Here is a 20105-nt window from a genome sequence, read left to right as displayed (position 1 = left end):
CCATGGCCTTCCTTCTTCAAAGCCAGTGTTACATGTGTAAGAAAAACATCCAAGACAATGAGCCTTCATTCATGGCTCCTTTTGAGAATTTGATTGAAGACATAGTTATCATCATAAGCGCTTGGAGGACACAGAATGGAAAGTAAAATCATCCCCTGCCCAACATTCTGGGAAACACAAATGCCTTCAACCCCATGGCGGGCCTCAGTGGAGACCTTTATAGCGTGCTAGCAGGGAACACAGATCCTGCACTCCAAACAGTCCTCCTGGCTAGGCCTAGACACGTGAATCGATTCACGCCTTTCTTGAGAATCCAGGCTGTCTTATTCATAACAAAGACAGAACTGGATTTGGGATTCTTCAGGGATAGAGCACAAGCCCTTGGGAACACAACCTACAAGGCCTACACCAGAGAACAGGAAGCCAAGAGCAGTCCCTGCCGAAAGTGAGATGCTAAATTCAAGATACTCATTATCTGCCTCTTTCTGCTACTGGAGTTGCCCAATGGAGAATTCAGCTATGGTTCCATGCCACGATTTTCAGATCCAAATGAACAGTAGAAATTGCTTTGCCTCAAAATGGCTTTACTTTGGTTTTGAAATGCTCACTTCCTTATCAGAGGAAAAAGAGGTGAAAAAACTCAATCCAAAAATCATCTCTTTTCCTTTGATCTCCCTGACAAAGGGGCCGAAGGACAAGCACTTTCCCCTGTTTGGGAAATGTGTGGCTCAGGCAAACTGGTGAAAACGGAAGGAACGGGCTCCCCCAGCGACGAGGGCTGACTGCTAAAATAATGTTTATGAAAAATATCAAATGTACATTAGAGATCTAAGAATTACATCTAGACAATCCAGCAGCATTGACCTCATCAAAGATCACCCTAAGTCCAGTGAAAAAGGATTAATGCAAGTTTGAGTGGGGGGGGGCACCTGTGTCTTTTGGGGGGACAGAGAGAATTTATTCGTTCCAAATGGTTTTCCCTGTTAGCTTCCACACAACCCAGTTTTCATTTCAGTAAATAGAGGAGGAACCAGAAGATGCCCAGATGGGATGACAGGAAATCAAACAATGACCTAATGACCTAGTAGAACAATATTTTGTGTTTTTTTTCTTTTTTTTTAATGGGGAGGTAAGGGGAAGTAGATATTTGCCCTGAAATAGTAATTGAATATCTCTTTCAAGAATCTTCCTTGTGGGGCTGGAATGATAGTACAGCAGGTAGGGCGTTTGCCTTGCACATGGCTGACCCAGGTTCAATCTCCAGCATCCCATATGGTCCCCCAAGCACCGCCATGAGTAATTCCTGAGTGCAGAGCCAGGAGTAACCCCTGAGCATCACTGGGTGCGACCCAAAAAGAAAAAATAAATCTTTCTTGTGTGGAAGGGGGAAATGAGGGATTTTTTTTTAGTGTATAGTTGTCCTTGTTTTCTTAAGAAAAATTCAGCATGGGTCCCTTAAGATAATCACACTAACAATTCAGACTAAAAGTGTATGGTAATACCTGAAAACAATGGCCAAAGCAATGCATGTGACTTACCAAGCAAATATATCATCTGACACTTTACAACCTTTTACAGTAGAACAGAGTCCTATAGTAGCCACCTGTAACAGGACAGCCGGACCCTCTTAAGATACTGGATCTGAGGGGGGACATTGCACAGTATGGCAGACTCTTCCCTGCCGCCCTGAGCTAGGCAGACCCAGGAGTTCAGAGCACAGGGCAGCTTTGAGAAAATCCTCTAAGAACATTTTCAAATCCAATGACCCAAGGTAGCCACAGACTATAGCAACAGTACCCGATGCTTTCAACTGAGTTCTCCATGATTGATTTGTCGAATAAGTCAGCACCATCACATAATAACTTTCAAAAGATTTCTAGAACATCACACAATGAACTGAAAGCTACTGACTGCTCTACTCATTGACTACAGCAGTTAGAAAACTGGTTGCCCCTTTAAAAAAAAAATCCAAGTGCAAAATTCAGCTATTCTTCATAATCAAATTAAATCAGTCAGGCATGACCTAAAACTTTTCAATACTTGTGGAAATGACAAGTTTAGGGGAAGTACAGAAAGAACACCATTACCTGAAAAAAAGGCATGTCTTGAGAATCCTTGTAACACACTGTCATCTTGTTAGGCCAGGATATGCAAACCAGAAGCAGGAGTCTGGAAAACAAGTTTTTGAAAACGGATCAAGACTCTGGGTTTGTTTCTTGGTTGGTGTCTTTTTGTCACCCAATTCTTTTGAAAGCTGAATTGGAATGAATTCCAGCATGAGAATAAAAAGCAGCACGCACACACACACACACACACACACACACACACACACACAAGAAAACCAACACGGAAATAAAAATAATTTCAGAGAGCGATTAAGTGTTATGTTTATGAAACTTTAGGAAGCCTTATGTTTACTTCAATTCCAGAACAACACATAATATAAAAGATTCTGCAAATAAGTAACTTTCACATTTTTCCTGGAATTTCCCTGGCTACTGACGGACTTGAGAACGGTTTTACCAGAAAAATAATCGAATAGGAATGTGAAGCCTCGGAGTACTTCCAAATTCCAGTGTCTTAGATCCAAGTGCTCCTTTGCTGAACTTGATTAAGAGATAGCCCATCAATAATTAAGACTGGTCACGGTATAATCAGATTGGGCAATCATTAGCTGACGTGACGTAGTGTCACTGAGGTAGTGTTTTAACTTCGGGATTTGGGGGCCATTATTTCTCCCTGCTGGTGGGGCTGCTAAAAAGAAGTAAAATATCGGAGTGTGGTGGATGCCCAGGTCTGCCTCCTTCCACCCAGCAGGAGTCTTGGCTTTCACGCCAACCTGCTTTCAGTGGTTGCCACGTAGATGCAGGGTTTGCGTTCCCCTCATTGTTCCCTTACCAATGGATGGCAAACTCTCTCTCTCTCTGCAGCTGCTTGAAAAGGGGAAAGCTATTTAAGTTTTGAGGGTTGTGGATTTGAACATCAAATCCACCATGATGTCAGCAGAAGGACCAACCGACAGCAAGTTTCCCTTGCCTGCTACTCTCCAGCCCCCCAACCCCCCAAAGATGTACCTTCTGTTCAGAATCTTAGCTGACTTCCTTTGTCCAGAAGGCATAGAGCAATTCAACTTTTCATACAAGAAAGGAGGGAGGGAAGGAGAGAGTGAGGGAGGAAGATGAGGGAGACAGGGGAGGAAATTGGGAGGGAGGGAGAGAATGAGCTGGTGGGAGGGTGGGGGGCAGGGGGAGATCTGGAGAGACAGGGCTGGGTCCAGAGCTACCTGTCTGGCAAGCATTGACCCCCATTCCATTCCCTGCACCTCCTGGTCCTTTGAACACTGCCAGGGGCAAATGGGTGTGGCCCCCACACCACGTGACTCCCCCCCCAAAAAAGGACTAGAGGGAGGGTGGGAAAGAGGTAGGAAGAAGAAGAGAGCAGAGAGGGAGTAGGAGCTAGAGACAAAGAGGGGGAGGGGAGAAAGAAAAACAAAGCGCCCAAATGTGCCTTTTGGCAGGTACCCAACACCCAGGGGTAGCACTGGCCTTTGACCTCCCCCCTTCGCTGCGGTGTTTCCGTTCTCCTTTCTCTCACCCCCGGCAGGCTTTGTTGCTCTCTCTAGAAAGTTCCAATCCCCTCAACAAGACAGTCCCACCAGGCAATGGCTGCCTGGAGAGTGATTCCCTGGTGCCACCGTCACCTAATCCTCCATCCCTTGGAGGCTGGAGGCCAGAGTGGGAACCAGCTTAAGTGCCAATTCGCCGCACCCAGGAGCACCAGGGAGGGAGGGGCAGATGGGCCACAGCACAGGCTGTGGCAGAGGGGCACTGAGAACCCCTTCCGCCTGGTCCCCCCCCCCCATCCCACACACCCCACATGACAGAGATAAGGATGCAAGGTGCACAGTAAAAGCCCAGCCAGGTCGCTGCAAGAACAAAGGCTGGGAAAGGCATCAGAGAATGGCACAGATCGGGTGAAACAAAAATGCCCCCGATGACTGAGCAGTGGGTTCCTTTTGGGGGGAGGGGGGAGGGAAAACAGGAATGAGGTGGGGGGTGTGTCATTTACAAAATGATCTGAAACCCACCCCACATTCACTTACAACAGAGGCAGTGTAGAGATCAACGGTTCCCTAATGCGGGCCGGGAAACACGAAATGAGACAAAGAAGAAAGAGGCTGCCAGCAAGTTACAAGTGGCTTCACACGCAGCGGGCTCAGGATGCCTCTCCTTTCCAGGAGAGGAATGTTAGCACGGGGTGGGGGGCCGCAGGCCTTTCTTTTCTGGCACGTAAAGATGCCAGCCTCCAGCACCCCACTCCTGTCCCGGGCCGAGCTGCATGGCTAAAGCCAGGAGGACGCTTTTAAAGGATTCCTTTAAAAAGGAATGAAAGCTTGAACGGTCCCCAAGAGCCTGGTTCTGACGTGGACGCTGAACCACGTGTGGACCCTGTGGTACCTCTCACCTGAGGGAGACCCAGGTGAGCCCTTGCCTGTCAGAGCCAGGTTCTGTTCTCAGGGAAGAATCCCACCTAAAGTGATGCAGCAGGGGTACAGAGCAGCTCGGGGGCTGGGGTAGGGGACAGGGGACAGAGGGCAGAAGTGGAGCATGAGGTGGCCCAGTACTGGCGGACAGAGATGTGTCCACCACAGGGTTAGCTCCTTGGAGAGCCCAAGGAGGACTGTGGTCAGGTGGGGGGAGGCCCTGTGGCAGCTGGCACATGCCCACACAGAGGGCACTGCTCGGTCCAAGGCCCTCCAAGGCCAGTGTCCCTGCCCCAACCCTGTATCTCCCTGGCCCTAAGAGACCCCTCCAGGCAACCAACCGAACAGGGTCTTCTGATGTCCCAGTCTCATTGAAATATGGAAAGAAAAACAAGTTTTCCTCTATGATACCTGTTCTCAACTTTTACCAAATTTGATCAAATTTTTCTTTCCTGCTTATCCACTCTAATACCCCTTTCCTTCCTCTCCCTCCATCTTCTCTTCTCTTTCTTACACACACACACACACACACACACACACACTCATGCGCACACACACGCACACACACACGCACACACTCCCTCTCTGCTGCTGTCCAATCTGGTGCCTGCTTAGTGACAACAGAGTGACAAACAACATCTGTTTGTAAAAAAGCCAAAATAAAACCTTCACGTTTTTTTCCGCCGACTTTCTACCCTCCCCCCTTCCCCCCTTCCCCGCACTCCACCTTACTCTCGAGGGGGAGCAGACGAAGAGGAACGATACTGATTTATCTGCCTCCCAGCATGCTTTCGGGCCGAGCAATGTCAGGTGAACCCTGCGGTAGGTCCATTTGTCTCCCTTGAAACAAGCCCCATTATCGCCAGTCCAACGTACCCAGATGCCTAAACACGACTTCCTTTCCCTCACAGCTTTCAAGCCATCATCTAATCAGAAATGCAGGGGCGCGCGCACGTGTGTGTGTGTGTGTGTGTGTGGTGTGCGCGTGTGCGTGCGTGTTTGATGGGGGCTAGGAAGGAAGAAGAGCAAGACAGAGAGAGAGAGAGAAAGAGAGAGAGAGAGAGAGAGAGAGAGAGAGAGAGAGAGAGAGAGAGAGAGAGAGAGAGAAGGCACTGAGCTGTAGCTCTGGGCTCTGTGATCCCCTGGCAGCGAGGCACCAGGCATGCAAACAGCCGCATTTGCGCAGACCCCGGCCTGGTGCACGCTAGAGCTGCAGCAAAGCTGCTGCGGTGGGTCTGCACAGCTGCGGCCATCAGAAGCGGGCTGGATCATTCCCCGCGGAGATGTGGGGTTTTGGAATGAGACCAACAGTGCCCCCCCCCCAACACCCGCCCTAAGTCACTAAGCAAAGGATTGGAGCCGCCCAGACAGGGGGAGGTGAGGCGGGGAGCCAGTAATAGGCTGGCTCAGGGCGGGAAGCCCTTCTCCCTCCTTAGGAGAGAAATCAGGGAGTGGCGAGCAGCTCGACTCCCATCTCACCCTGGGCTTGGAAGGAGCCCACACGCAGGAAGGGAGCGAGAGGTTCAGGCAAGTTGCTAAGGAGACTTGTGTAAACTCCAAGCACAAACATATTTCTTGGCCTTCCCACCCCCCCACACCCCCACCCCCCGCTCCATCTTGCATTCTGATCACGCTGCTCTGCAGCGAGGTTGCACCAACCTTCCGCATTCATCCTGGCACAGCGCACGGCTGGCGTCTAGCTGCGGCTTCCAACTTAACAAGTCAAAACTCGTGTGTGTGTGTGTGTGTGTGTGTATGCGTGTGCATGCACACATGCATCATGCCTGGTCTGTGCATGAGTGATGAGCTGAAGGGTAAAAGTGGGGAGGGACTCAATTTGAAATTTTCAAAACAAAGGTGTTCAACAAAGAAGCCTTGACCGATCGCGGGCTCTGGGAGCAGAGGGGAGAGGGCTGGAGCCCCCCCTAGCCCGCGTGCTCCATTCACTCTCTATGCCCCACACCGACCCCAGCCCTAACTCCCACCTGAAATCCTCTATTGTGGCCAAGGTGAGCATCAGGGAGGATGCTCACCAAGGCACCCCCAATGGCAAGCCCTGCCCTCCAGCTCCTTCCCAACAGACCCTCCCGGATCCATCCATCTGGCCCAGACCAAGGAAATTCTTCAGCTCCCGGGTCAGCTTGTCCCTGGGAGGAGAGACTCAATGCAGCATGCATGCTCTCAGCAGCGGGACACTCCCGTGTGTCACCTCCTCGGCAGCTGAAATGTGTCAACATTTGATTTGGGGGGAAATTAACATTTTCTTTCAGGATCGAGATGTTTGGACTGCAGAAACCAATATTTTCCTTTCTCAGCCTCTTGTATTAGAATTTCTAAAACCTTCCCCAGGACAGAGGGGTAGTCAAGAGAGAGCTAAGTCATCGCCCAGGGTGCTGGGGCCAAGCAAAGTCAGGTTTGTGTCTGTGTGTGTGTGTGTGAGTGTGTGTGTGTGCATGTGTGAGTGAGTGTGTGTGAGTATGTGTATGTATGTGAGTGTGTGTGCATGTGTGAGTATGTGTGAGTGTGTGTGAATGTGTGTGTATGTGTACGTATGTGTGTGAATGTGTGCATGTGAGTGTGTGTGTATGTGAGTGTGTGTGAGTGTGTGAGTGTGTGAGTACATGTGTGAATACATGTGTGAGTGTGTGTGTATGTGTGTGAGTCTGTGTGTGTGCATGTGTGAGTATGTGCATGTGTGAGTGTGTGTGACTTTGTGAGTATGTGTTAGTGTGTTTATGTGTGTGAGTGCATGTGAGTGTGTGTGTGTGACCATTTCCTGTTCCTGATCATGTCAGAATCCCCCCAGATCAGCAGAGGGTTATACTCTCTCCCCACTAGGGAAGTGCCCCATCTGCCCACCAGTCACAAGAGAAAATCCCCCAGCTGGGGCACCCGAGTACCCCTCTGCTCCATCACTGCTGTTTTCAGTAGTGGCCATGGAGTGGGGGATCACGGAAGGAGGGGTGCTGAGGGCCCCCCAGCACTCAGCGCTGGGCTCATCTCTTCCCATTCCAAGGAGGCTCCACAGCCTCACAGCCTCACTCTCCTCCTCACCAGCCCTGATTTGGCTTTCACACTTCAAAGCGAGGGCAAGCTGCACGGGTTAATCAGGGAACCCTGAAGCCCACCCTTCCCCACGACCGCCCGGGCTGCCACGCCTCTGTCTGACCTTTCCCCTACAAGGCAGACCCTCAGATGTCTGGGGGTGTGAGGCCGCCGTGACTCCATCAAGATGAAAAATGAACCTGGCGGGAGAAGGGCAGGGTGGGCCCAGCCCAGCAGGCCTCGGGCAATGACCCCGGGAGCAGGCGGGCTGGGGGCAGGGCAGCACCACCTGCATTTTTTCACTTGTCCAGGAAGCTTCAGCGGCCCTGAACCCAGGATGTCCTGTTTGGTCGCCCGGTGGCCTTTCTTTGTCCTGCCTGCTGGAAATGTGGGGACAGTCTCGCCCCAGTGCGAAGGCACGTTGGCTCCAGCACCGCAGCATCTGGTCCCCTGGAAGGAAGAGCTGGCTTCTGGCACCAGCACACTAGCTGGTGCCACCGTAGGGGGGAGGGGGGCTCTTGTCCATCTCGAATGCGCCCCCACCCCCCACCCAGCCCCACCAAATCTGTTCCTTTCTAAGTTGGCTTTACTGCTTCCTCTGATTCCCCCAAGAACAGAAACCTGATTCGATGCCTTTCATCACGGCGCCTCCTGTCCTCTCGCCAACGCTGCCAATCTGTAATGGGAAAGGAGAGGCCCGGCCTGTACGGCAGCCGCTGGCTTGGCAGGGCTGGCAGAACGGCTGCCTCCGAGGCATAAGAAGTGAGTCCAGATAACCCGGAGTGAAATCGAGTTGTTCACAGCATTTTGGAAAACCTTCAAGGAGCCCGTTCTTTGAGAGGCGGGAAGAAAACAGCCAACTTGACGGTGGTTGGTAAACTCGATTGCTTCCCAGACACACCCCCAAATGGCAATACAGTGTCTATTTTTAACACGGATAGAGGTACAGGTTTGGGTATCCTATATTTTACATACACACACATATTTGTAAGCATGCATAAGTACTTGGGGGTGAAATCTATCACCACTAGCTTTGGGGTCAAAGACCACATCTTTTTCACATTCTGTGAGCTGACCTTCCCTTACTCCACCCTGAAACTCAGTCTGGCATCCCCCACACAGGGCTCGAGGAACAGAATGTTCCCCCTCGCCATCTTTTACGGAACAGAATGTTCCCCCTCGCCATCTTTTACGGGCTAGTGCTTTGGAGGACAGAAGCCTTCGCCCATCACTCAGGGATGGCCTCCAGAGTCCAGTTGGTACTGGTTCCCTATATGGTGGCAGAGGACCAGCCGGCAAAAGTTGAAAAATCTTTGTGAAACTCCTCTGTGATTGCAATGGAGCTCACGAGGCAATGACTGTCCTTTGCCGGGCCCATAGGAAAGGTCGGAGGTCAGGCTGGAGAAGTTCGGAGTCGCCCCTCTTCTCATTTGACCCATCTGCCTTTCTGTAGCCCCTCTAACCCCACAGCTTTAGGAAGTGCAGCCCCCGCATGTGCTAGCCACTGCCTTCTTGAGACGCCTTGAAGAATAAGCAGCCGAAGGTTCCCGCTGGAGACAGACAGCAGTGGTGGATGAGCATTGAGACCCATCCTATGTCCCTCTCTTCCAATCACCAATGACAGGAGACAGAGCACAGGTCTCCATGCCACAAAGTAGCTTTAGCAGATCTAGACAAATGTTCATGCACCCCCGCCCAACAGAAAGGTCAGTGCTCACTGGATTTTTTATTTCACCCATGAGATAGGACTGAGGAGACAATAAATCCAAGACACCAAGAAAGGATACCAAGTTCCGAGTGTCGGTATTAAAAAGCTTATTTGGTTGGGGAAAGGGGTGTTTAAAAGGATGGTTTAAAAGGTGCTGATGCCTCGAGGGGCCTTCGAGGCAGGGAGGCTATTCTTGGGTAGGGTTCTACCCATAAGAGAATCACATCTCTGTATTTTCATCTCATATATTTATTTCTGACATTTAATATGGACCAGACATCACCTCATGGATGGCTCATAAAAAAGTGGAATCGTATTTCCTGTTTCTTTTGGGGTGGTGGACAAGAACGGGTGGATGTGGAAAGTTGAGTCTTGAGCCCCATCTAAATGATTTACAAGCAGACAAGTCTGGCATAAGTCACACTAGAATCCACAACCTCTTTTTGAAATACTTTAATCATGCCATGAAGAACTCAGGACACCACCTCTTAATTTATTTTTCTTTTGGTGGGGGCAGGGGCACACCCAGCAGTGCTCAGGGGTTACTCCCGGGTCTGCACTCAGGATTCACTCCTGGTGAGCTCAAGGGACCAAATGGCATGCTGGGAATCGAACCTGGGTAGGCAGCGTGCAAGGCAAGAGTCCTACATTGTACTACAGCTCCAGCCCCAATGCCACCCTTTAAAATTTCTATTTTTAAAAATTAAATTTCTTATGCCAACTTGACATTTAATAGGAACCAGACCTCCCCTCGTAGGAGGCTCACTGACCAGTAGAAGCTGCCCGGGGCATGAGAAGGATTCGGGAACCTGGTTTCCCCCGGCCAGGATGGAAGCTCTCTAACACTCTGATTTATCTCCCCTGGAGGTGGGAGGGGAGTGGGGATATGACACATAGCAAAGATTTGCCACCCTGACTGAGTCTAAGCTCCTTTTGTAAGAGCGTCTTCCTCATGACCATGGCAAAGGGCCATTCAACAACCTCTCTGCCATATATTGCTGGATCCTGGAAAGCATGATGAAACCACTTTTATTGTATCATCGCTGGACATTCTTGCTCATCAAAGAGTTCAGCTGACTTATAAATTGCTCCTAGGACTTTTTTGTTCACACAATCATCTTTACCCTGAGTTGTTATAGCAAGGTAGTGGTGGTGGTAGGGGGTGGGGGTGGGGAGGGGAGGAATAGCAAGACAGTTTCCACTCCTCTCCTACCCCACACTCCATCCCCCACTCCCCCCAAGCCACTGAGATGCAGAGCTGCTGGCAGTTAAGTCTCTGCTGAAGGCAAGAAAAAAATCACACACACACACACACACACACACACACACACACACGTCATTTCTATGCAGCTGGGGACACCAAATCCATCCATGCAAATGCATTTCGCTGTGAAGCCAAGGGAGCCAATACGTCTTATAGGCGGTCTCTCCTGGGGCAGCAGCCATACGAGCCAATATGCTTTCCTGGAAGCGCATCTCGGAGCAGGCCAGCCCGAGCAGCTGGCACTGCCACTTCTGGGAAGCATGGAAGGTTCCAGGGGCGAGGCCAGGGCTGGCAGGGGCAAGGAGAAGGCGGGTGATGGATGTGTTATACCCCAGATCAACTCCCTGGCATCAGCCAAGACTGAAGTGGATGTCCCTTTTCTGAGGCCATAGAGACCCACACCTAGAACCTTCTTTCTCTAACTGGTGACACCCAGCTGACTGCGGGGCGAGCGTCCGTCCACTCTGACGGGCAGAGACGTGGACTCACTCACTCACTCACTTGGCAGAAGGGAGAGGGACCGCTCCCAGTCTTGGCTCCAGGAAATTCTGTACCAGCCGAGAGGGGTATCACTCCCACCCAGCAAAGCTGCTGTTCTGACAGAGAGTGGCAGATGGGCTCCTCCAGTCCCCCCGCTTTTCACCCATTTGGCAAACGGACATGCAGGGTCAGGGCCGCCAGATGTTTTCCAGTGACCTGTGTGCACGCAGCAAGGCGCTCAGATCAAGTCGCTGATGAGTTTTCCTGGTGGATGCAGAGTCCTCCCCAACCCTAGCCTGCCCCCACCCCCCAACCCCAAAAGGGACAGCCACAGGAGTCAGGAGCCCCAGCCTTGGTGATGGGAATTCTTTTGGCCATGCTGAGGCTTCACCTCCAAGGGGAAGCCTGCTCGGAGCTCAGGAATAAAATACAATCAAAACTCTGTCTGGAACCGGTTTACACAGAATCCCCCCGGGTAACAGAAAATTACAAGAAATTCCATCCGGGAGTCGAGCTGAGCACCAGGACCCGGGCTTCTGCACATCTGTAAGTCCTATTAGTGTGCAGGAGACTGGCTTGCCTGGGATTGATTTGGATCCACAATTCCGCCAAGGGGCCTCGGAGACACGAGTGCTCACACATGGCTTCTCCCCGCCCCCCACCCGAGCTCACTTTGCAGGGTGGGGAGGAAATGAGAGTGAGCTCCCAGGGTCCTCGTCCCCACTGCCAGAAATGCCCACTGCCTCCTGGTGTGGGAGCGAGAGTGAGGCTGTGTCCCCAGCTACTGCCCAGCTCCCAGAAGTTGGGGGGGAAGGAGGGAGGGAGGTCAATGTGTTGCTGTTGAAACTCGGGTTGGATTTTCTCTCTAGTCCGCCCATGACCCTGCCAGGCCCGTGGCAGACAAAAGCATCCCCAAATCCCCAGTGAGCCCAGAGAAAGGCCCCAAGAGAGAGGCGGCTCTCTCTGTACCAGCCTTGCCGGCGGCATATGGCCTACTGGCCTCTGAATTCTAATACAATCAAATTCCTGTTGAGACATTTCAGTCGAGGGCTCGGAGCAGGCACAGGCTCACTGTGCATTTTCTCCTTTTCCTGTTTGATTGACACTGACTACACACACACACACACACACACACACACACACACACACACGCACACACACGCACATATGTACACCCTGTACACCCTCTCACAAATGAACTCTTCATGATAGTAATCAGCTGGGAAATTAAATGCTAGACAATCCAGCTCCCTTCCTGCGGTTTTCCCCTGGGAGCAGGGCCTGACTGTCACAATGTCCTGAGGCAGGCCCAGGCTACCTTGATCACTGGGTCAGCATAAGGATCCAGTGTGGACCTCCCTCCCGATGGCTTCTGTGTCTCTGAAACCCGCTGCTGAGCTGAGTCCTGCGTTGGTGCTGGTGGCTCTGAAGACATGCCTGAGACAAGCACGGGACAGTCACGGTGTTCACCACATGGATGGTGCACCTGCGGCAGCTGGGGCCCCCTGCTCCTGGGCGTGGAATTTCTCTCGAGACACACAGACAGCCCCCGTGGTACACTCATTCAAGGCTCGGCCAAGGCTGCCAAGTAAGTCAGCCTCTCTGGATGTAAAAAGGCAGAAACCTGAGGGGTTGCAGGTGGGAGGTGATGATCAGGGACCCAAGTTCAAAGCCCGGCGTGTTTCCCTGGGCACTAACAGGCACAGCCCTGGGACCTCTAAGTGCTGCCATGTCCCAGCATTGAACCCTTTGGTCTGGTTGGAGGAGCATCACTGGAAGTGGTCCCTGGGACCTCTGAGCACTGCTTTGGGGCCTCCTGGGGGTCCAGTCAGCAACACACACCATTCACCCCTTTCTGTTCCAACAGGAAAGAGAAAGTCGCATTGGCACCTTTGGCAAGGCCTCTATTCCACACCCAGTTCCCACTTGTGTGGCTCTGGAAGAAGCCAAACACTTGCTTCCATGTCCTCTGCTAGATGGGGTGCCAGCATTTACTCAAGCATTCCTCCGGGCGCCCAGTGCAGTGGAAGCAAATGTGGGCAGCTTCATGCTGGTCCATCGTGGAGTGGCTCCAGGCCTGTTGGCATGTTAACGGGGGAGAGACTTTGGGCCACGGTAGAGACTAGACAGATCCAAAACCAGAACAGGAGGAGAATAGCTGTGAGGAATCAGGCAACGTGAAGAACATGGCGCAGAGGATGCTTGCTCCTGTGGCTAGACCTCCACATTATACTGCTGCCACAGACACACTGACCTAAAGTAAAGGGACCACAGTGAGTGCGTGGACGAAGCCCGTGTATACAGACACGCATTACAGAGAAAATGCCGGGGAAACGGGACCAACTCCTGTTGCTACTGTATCTGTTTCTGGGCCCAGGAGGTGTGCTGAGAAAACCTTGCGTCTCCAACCCTAGAATCAGGCTGTCACAGGGGCCCATGGGCTGAGTGGGTCCACAAACCACTCCATAAAGGACACAATGGGGGATGAATCATGGAGTCAGGAAGCAAGAGCACTGATGGGAGTCCCTGAGGGTTTCGGGCACTGTTGGAAATGTATTTCAAAGGAGGTGACAGTAGAGTCCTTTGGGGACAAACAGGGCTGACAGTCATCAAACCGAGATTCCAGATGAGCGTTTCTTGAAGTGTGGCCTCGAGGCCACCAGCCACCAAATTACTCAGGAGGCTTCTTAATCATCTGGATTCCTGGGCTCCGCCCATGACGCTAATCAGATGGTCTGTGATTCAGGAATCAGTGTTGCAATGTTCTCCAAGTTTGAGGATCACTGCTTTTGATCCTGTTCTGCCCTTTCTCTTGGAATGTGGGCATGCCACAAGCCCTCAGCTCCTCATCTATGTTGTAAAATCCTTTGCCCGTGACTGATGCAGCCCCTGCCTTGGGGAAGGCCTGCACATAACACATAGTGGATGGGCTCTTCTCACCTGGTATGAGCTCTCCTGGGTTTGTTCTCATCTGAGCACTTCAGATTCACCTGTTCCCTCTTTTTTTTTTCTTTTTGGGTCACACCCGGTGATGCTCAGGGGTTACTCCTGGCTCTGCACTCAGGAATTACTCCTGGCAGTGCTCAGGGGACCATATGGGATGCCAGGGATCAAACCCAGGTTGGCCCGTGCAAGGCAAATGCCCTACCCGCTGTACTATCACTCTGTCCCTTCACCTGTTCCCTCTTATCTGTCCCTTGTATTGATTACAGCTGGTAAGGACATTCTCTGAGCCTTGGTCCTCACAAGCATTCACAAGTCCCATTTTTATATTGGAATGCACTGTTTATCACTTTCACTACATATCAGGGTAGTATGATGACTCAAAGAAATAGTGTAACAAACACACAGAGTCTACACAAAGGCCAGAGGGCGTGGAGACCTGGAAACAGATCAGATACTATGTTCGGGAGATGGCGCTGAGAAAGGCCGGTAGAGAATGTCTTTCTCTGACCTTGGAGAGGATAGGAAAAAAGAACGTGTCCAGTCCTTTAATTCATGAAAATGAAAAGCCAAGAGCACAGATGGCTGAATCAAAAGGGGGACTCACTTGCCTGTTCTGTGTGCAGCGGGCCAAGAAACGGCAAATGATAGCAACCCCCCAGGAAATCCCAAAGGTTTGGAGGAGGTGGAAATCCAAAACCAAAGTAATCTGCCTGTCACCTCAGAGCCTTGCAGTCGCCAGGAAGCGGCTCTGTCTGATGAAACATGTTCTGAAGGAGATTTCCACCTAAGAAAGGCCTTTGACACCAATACATCTGTACTGATCCGCTCAACCCTATTTATTAAGTATATTGCCTAGAGAGACTTCCTGACTTGCTCACAGGCCCAATTCTCTGACCTAGAAAATGGGAATAACAAGAAAATCTATTCCATGAGGTTATCGGGAAAATGGAATAAAATGAGGCCCATGAAAGTGCCCGGTGCCTGGGCCCAATAAGGCATCGGTCAATACTGAGAAGACAACTCTCATCTACCTGTGTTTACTCAGCAGATGACCCTCCTCTCTGTCCTTTCCCTAGGGGAGCCTGATGGCGGTGACTAATTCAAGAGGACCAACCTTTTTGGAATTTCTCAAATGGTTTTAATTCTAGGGTTTCTATTACATTCATCTTTGCCCAATTTGTTCCTTAATGATTAAACCCAAATCACACATGTACATGGTAAGTCCTTCTGTACAAAACAGTGAATCCCTGGCGTTTTCAGAAGCACCTTGAAATATATCACTTCAAAATAAGGCCAAAGTTACTCTCTCCACAGGTCAATTAATTATAAACAAACAAACAAACACTGTCCTCCCGTTGTTCATCGATTTGCTCAAGTGGGCCCAGTAACGTCTCCATTTTGAGACTTGCTGTTACTGTGTTTGGCATATTGAATACATCATGGGTAGCTTGCCAGGCTTTGCCGTGCGGGCAAGATACTCTCAGTACCTTGCCGGGCTCTCCGAGAGGGGCGGAAGAATCGAACCTGGCTCGGCCTGGCTGGCTGCGCGCAAGGCAAAGGCCCTACCGCTGTGCTATCACTCCAGCCCAATTGTAAGGAACAGATAAATTCCTAGGGCTTAGGGCATTGTTTAGCACATAGCAAATGACTATTTTTTAAAAAATGCACACAAGTGAACACATGATCTGCTGCTTCTAGTCAATGTCAAAAGTAGAAATAGACTTTAAATATAGAAGATTATAGTGTATTGATTGTACACCACAGAGAGTAGAGAGTTAAACAAGACACTGGGAAGCTGATGCCTCCAGCACACAGATTGGGGCTTCTGAAACTCTTTCCTTTTGCAACCTCTTTTGCACCTAAGAAATTCAACATGGGCAAGCACCAGCAGAAAAATTTAAGATTCATTACGTGGCTGATTGGGAGTTAAAATCTGTTCACTGCACATTCACAAAGCTTTCGACATTGCCAAGTTTTTCATACACCCCCACGTTCAGCTACGCACCCTTTCTCCAACTGCAAATAAGCTCTCATGACATCAAGATCTTGCTTTACTGACATGGCAATTTGAGATAATTAAGCCACATCCACGTGTGTGCCACTGGTGGTACACACCAAGTGTCAAGTATTTCCAAGGGAAAAAGTTAAAATCCCTAGAGGTAAAACCCCTATCTTTGAAATTCTTTGGTCTGATGTTGGATTCACTCTCTCACTCTCTCTCTCTCCCTCCCTCAGTTATGGCTACCTCATGCTCACTTTCATCTCAGTTGTGAGTCAGACTCTGTGTCATGGTCAGGACCTTGCCGTGCCAGGTTTCCCCCTTTTCTTGCTGTTTGCAGTATGTCCGGTCCAAGCATACAATGAAGCGCGAAGCAGTGTAGAGAAAAGGAATTTCTGATCATGCCAAGCAGTGCTTAGGGATCATACATTCTGGGGATCAAACCCAGAGCCTCACATTTGCAAGGTTTTTGCTTTGCTGTGTGAACCATAGCATATGTGTGTGTATAGGCATACACACATATATAATATATAGAGATACGTGTCTATATATACACACATATGTATATAGATGTGTAGCACTGTAGCACTGTCCTCCCGTTGTTCATTGATTTGCTCGAGCGGGTCCAGTAACGTCTCCATCGTGAGACTTGTTACTGTGTTTGGCATATTGAATATGTCACGGGTAGCTTGCAGGCTTTGCCGTGCGGCAAGATACTCTCAGTAGATTGCCGGGCTCTCTGAGAGGGGTGGAGGAATTGAACCTGACTCAGCCATGCCGGCTATGTGCAAGGCAAACACCCTACCGCTGTGCTATCTCTCCTTAATTTAACATCAACAAATACAGCAGGTAGGGCGTTTGCCTTGCACGTGGCAGAGCAGGCCAACCTGTGTTCGATTCCTCCGCCCCTCTCAGAGAGTCTGGCAAGCTACTGAGAGTATTTTGCCCGCACAGCAAAGCCTGGCAAGCTACCCGTGATGTATTTGATATACCAAACACAGTAACAACAAGTCTCGCAATGGAGACGTTACTGGGCCCGCTCAAGCAAATCGATGAACAACAGGAGGGCAGTGCTACAGTGCTACAGTTTGTTGATGTTAAATAATGAACTAGCTGAAGAAATCAGGGAGCTTTCCTAATATGGGGAAACTTGTTTTACTTCTAGAAGCCTTTTCTATTTACCCCACTTTCCCACCATTAACACACACACACACACACACACACACACACACACACACACACGTACTGCCTTTTTGGTTTGCGCCTCAGGAGCTGTCAGAGTCCCACAGGTGGATAATGCCTTCCTCCTCTACCTAGTCCCACAAACAGCCCCTTCTGCCATGGTTGGTGACTCATCAAGTATGGTGGCCTGACTCAGAACCAGCTGAGGGTTCAGCCCATTCTGGGCCTTCCAAGCGAGTCACGACCATGTCTCACTCCCCTTGGCAGAGAGTTTGGTGCCTGACACATCCAAGACTCCGTTCATTGAGAAATACACGTTGACCAAGGGAGGAAGAGGTGCAGCATGAATGAATGGGGGCCCACCCAGAGAAAGCGATCCAAATGGTTTTTTCAGTGTGGCCTGACATGCAGCTGAAACAAAGCACTAACATGGGGGCGGGGAGAAGGCTCAGGGGGCGAGCACCTTCTCGGCCTGTGGGAGGCCCTGAGTGCAATCTTGAGCCCCTTGTGGTGCCTCCAAGCACCACTGCTGGGAGTGGTCTCTATCCCCAAACTGCACGAATGTGCTTCTCTACTCATTCCAGCCTGCAGTCATTCCACAAATATTGTTGGTGCTAGCCTTTCTGCTTGGCACCAGGGACATGCATATGCATTGATCTGAGTGGGCAGACAAGTCTGCAAGGAATGCCCACTCCAATGGGGAGACAGATGGTGCACAAGTGGTTGCTCGTGCGCTGATACTGCCAGTGGGCAAGGAGAGTAGGGACTTCCTCTTCCGCAGTGCATAGGATGAACACAGGAGACAGTGGGTGAACCGGGAAAGATGAGGAAAGGAAAAGGTAGGGGTAGGGACTAAAGAATCTTTCACACAATACAGTTTCCCCTACAGAAAGAAACTCCTTGTAAAGACAAATGTACTCAGGACATTAGCCACTCTTCAAACTGATGGTGAATGCTGGTCCAGCAGACAGAAAACTTTTGTGCCCAGTGATCCTGACATATGGACAGCCAAGAGGCCCCAACATTCCCCCTGGACCGAGTCATTTGACAGATTCAAATGTGGGCTGACCTCCTTGACACTGGCACCAGCGTATGTGCCACTCTCAGTGGGTCCCAAGAAGTCTGTGGCAGGATTTTGATTCTCTTGGATTTCACGGAGATGCCTGTTTGCTGGACTTGTGTCTAGCATTCATTAGAATATTCTGGACCCAAGATTCAAGCTTCACAGACAGGAGGAAGAGAAGTATGGAACAAGAAAGAAAGGGTATTTGAGAAATAATCAGATAGATAAACAGACATTTAAACACTAAATAAAGCTACTAGAAAACAGGACCCAGAAATAAGTGACAGGACTGATAGAGTGAATTCAGACTCAAGTGGACATCTAGGTAGGTAAGAGGGAAACCAAGGTGCTCCAGTATTTGACCACACACAAGTGTTTGGTCTGGAACTTTTAAATTCATTGATATTCTCCTTTTTTTTTACCTCCCAAGACCATCATGGACTTCCCAACCCCAGAGATAGCTATGGACCATGATATCCACCTCTGTTAATGGAATTTTGGCAGCTGTGTTGATAGAAAGAATGGGAGAGGCATTCAACTCATACATGCAGCTGGTATACAAATGAGTCTCTCTCTCCGTCTCTCTATCTCTCTCTGTCTCTATCTCTGTCTCTCTCTGTCTCTCTCTCTGTTTCTATCTCTCTCTGTCTCTATCTCTGTCTGTCTCTCTGTCTCTATCTCTGTCTCTCTCTATCTCTCTCTGTTTCTCTCTATCTCTTTCTGTCTCTCTCTCTCTGTCTCTTCCTCCCTCTCTCAAGAAAGCAGAAAAATACACCCTCACACAGAATGCTCCTGAAGGCTAACCAAGTTCTTTATTCAGTTCCTCACATTTTTCTATCTGTTCAAAGGCGTTCATGTAGAAGTGGAGGGGCAGATGGTCAAGGGTTTCCAGCCAGTCAGGTGGTGCCAAGAGATGCCCAATCTTGGTTCCTTTTACTTGGTCGTCAACAGAAATACGAGCAAGGGACTCATGTCACATTTTGCTGCTTAGATGCTGTTGTGAACAAGCAGGATTAAAGGGCAGCAGAGGGTCGGCCCTTAGCTTATGAGACACAGCGCTGACTAAGCCAAGAGAATGCAGGGCCTTGAGTAGCGCCGAAGAGAAAGGATGCTCTCTTAGGGGGTAGCCTCTTTGTTTCATTCTCTTTTGCCCTTGGGACCTCTTTATTGTCATGGTTCTCCCATGTGGCCATTGCTTCTGGATGCCCTTGATTCAGGGAAGACTGATGACAAAGCTGGCTGCTGTGGCCGACTGTCCCAGCCCTTCTCTCCCGGGACTTCTCTGGTGAGTCCCGTCACCAGGACACAAGAGGTCTTGGAGACATCTTACTGCTCATGTGCAGCCCTTACCTGTCTCGGTTCTGAATCAGGCAGGCCAATGATATCGGAAATATGCTCGTTATTTCAGACACGAAAGGTGAGACAGAAAAAGAGAAGGGTGAACTTCTTCAACAGCTCTGGGTCCCTCAGGAAAAAACATTTGTCTGAATGGGGTAACCACAAAACTCAACTGCTAACCAACTAAATGGCAACACACACACACACACACACACACACACAAAGACTCATTCAAAAACCTTCCACCCGTATTCTGGTAAAATTCCTGCTTGTCATGACCACAGATATAGAAGCCACTTTCTTTTAATGGTTTGTCAATCAGCCAGAAATACTGTGTTCACAAGACATTACATAGACTATTGAATTCTCCTTTTCAGTGTAACAAAAATAATTTTATATTATCAGCTTTCTTTCCAAGCCCTGTTTTCCCTTGAAAGCGTATCTTAGTTGCTTGTCTCTATGTTATTTTTTTTCACTTTAGAGACGCTTATGTTCTCTCTTGAAAATATGATTCCTCTCTCTCTGTCCCCCCACATCTAAGTAAGTTTCAATAAAAAACTATTATGCTTCACACACGCTAAAATATATATTATCATA

Source organism: Sorex fumeus, unplaced genomic scaffold (assembly GCF_029834395.1).
Source record: "Sorex fumeus unplaced genomic scaffold, SorFum_2.1 ptg000198l, whole genome shotgun sequence".
NCBI classification, from domain to species: domain Eukaryota; kingdom Metazoa; phylum Chordata; class Mammalia; order Eulipotyphla; family Soricidae; genus Sorex; species Sorex fumeus.
Note: the sequence above shows the minus strand (reverse complement) of the source record.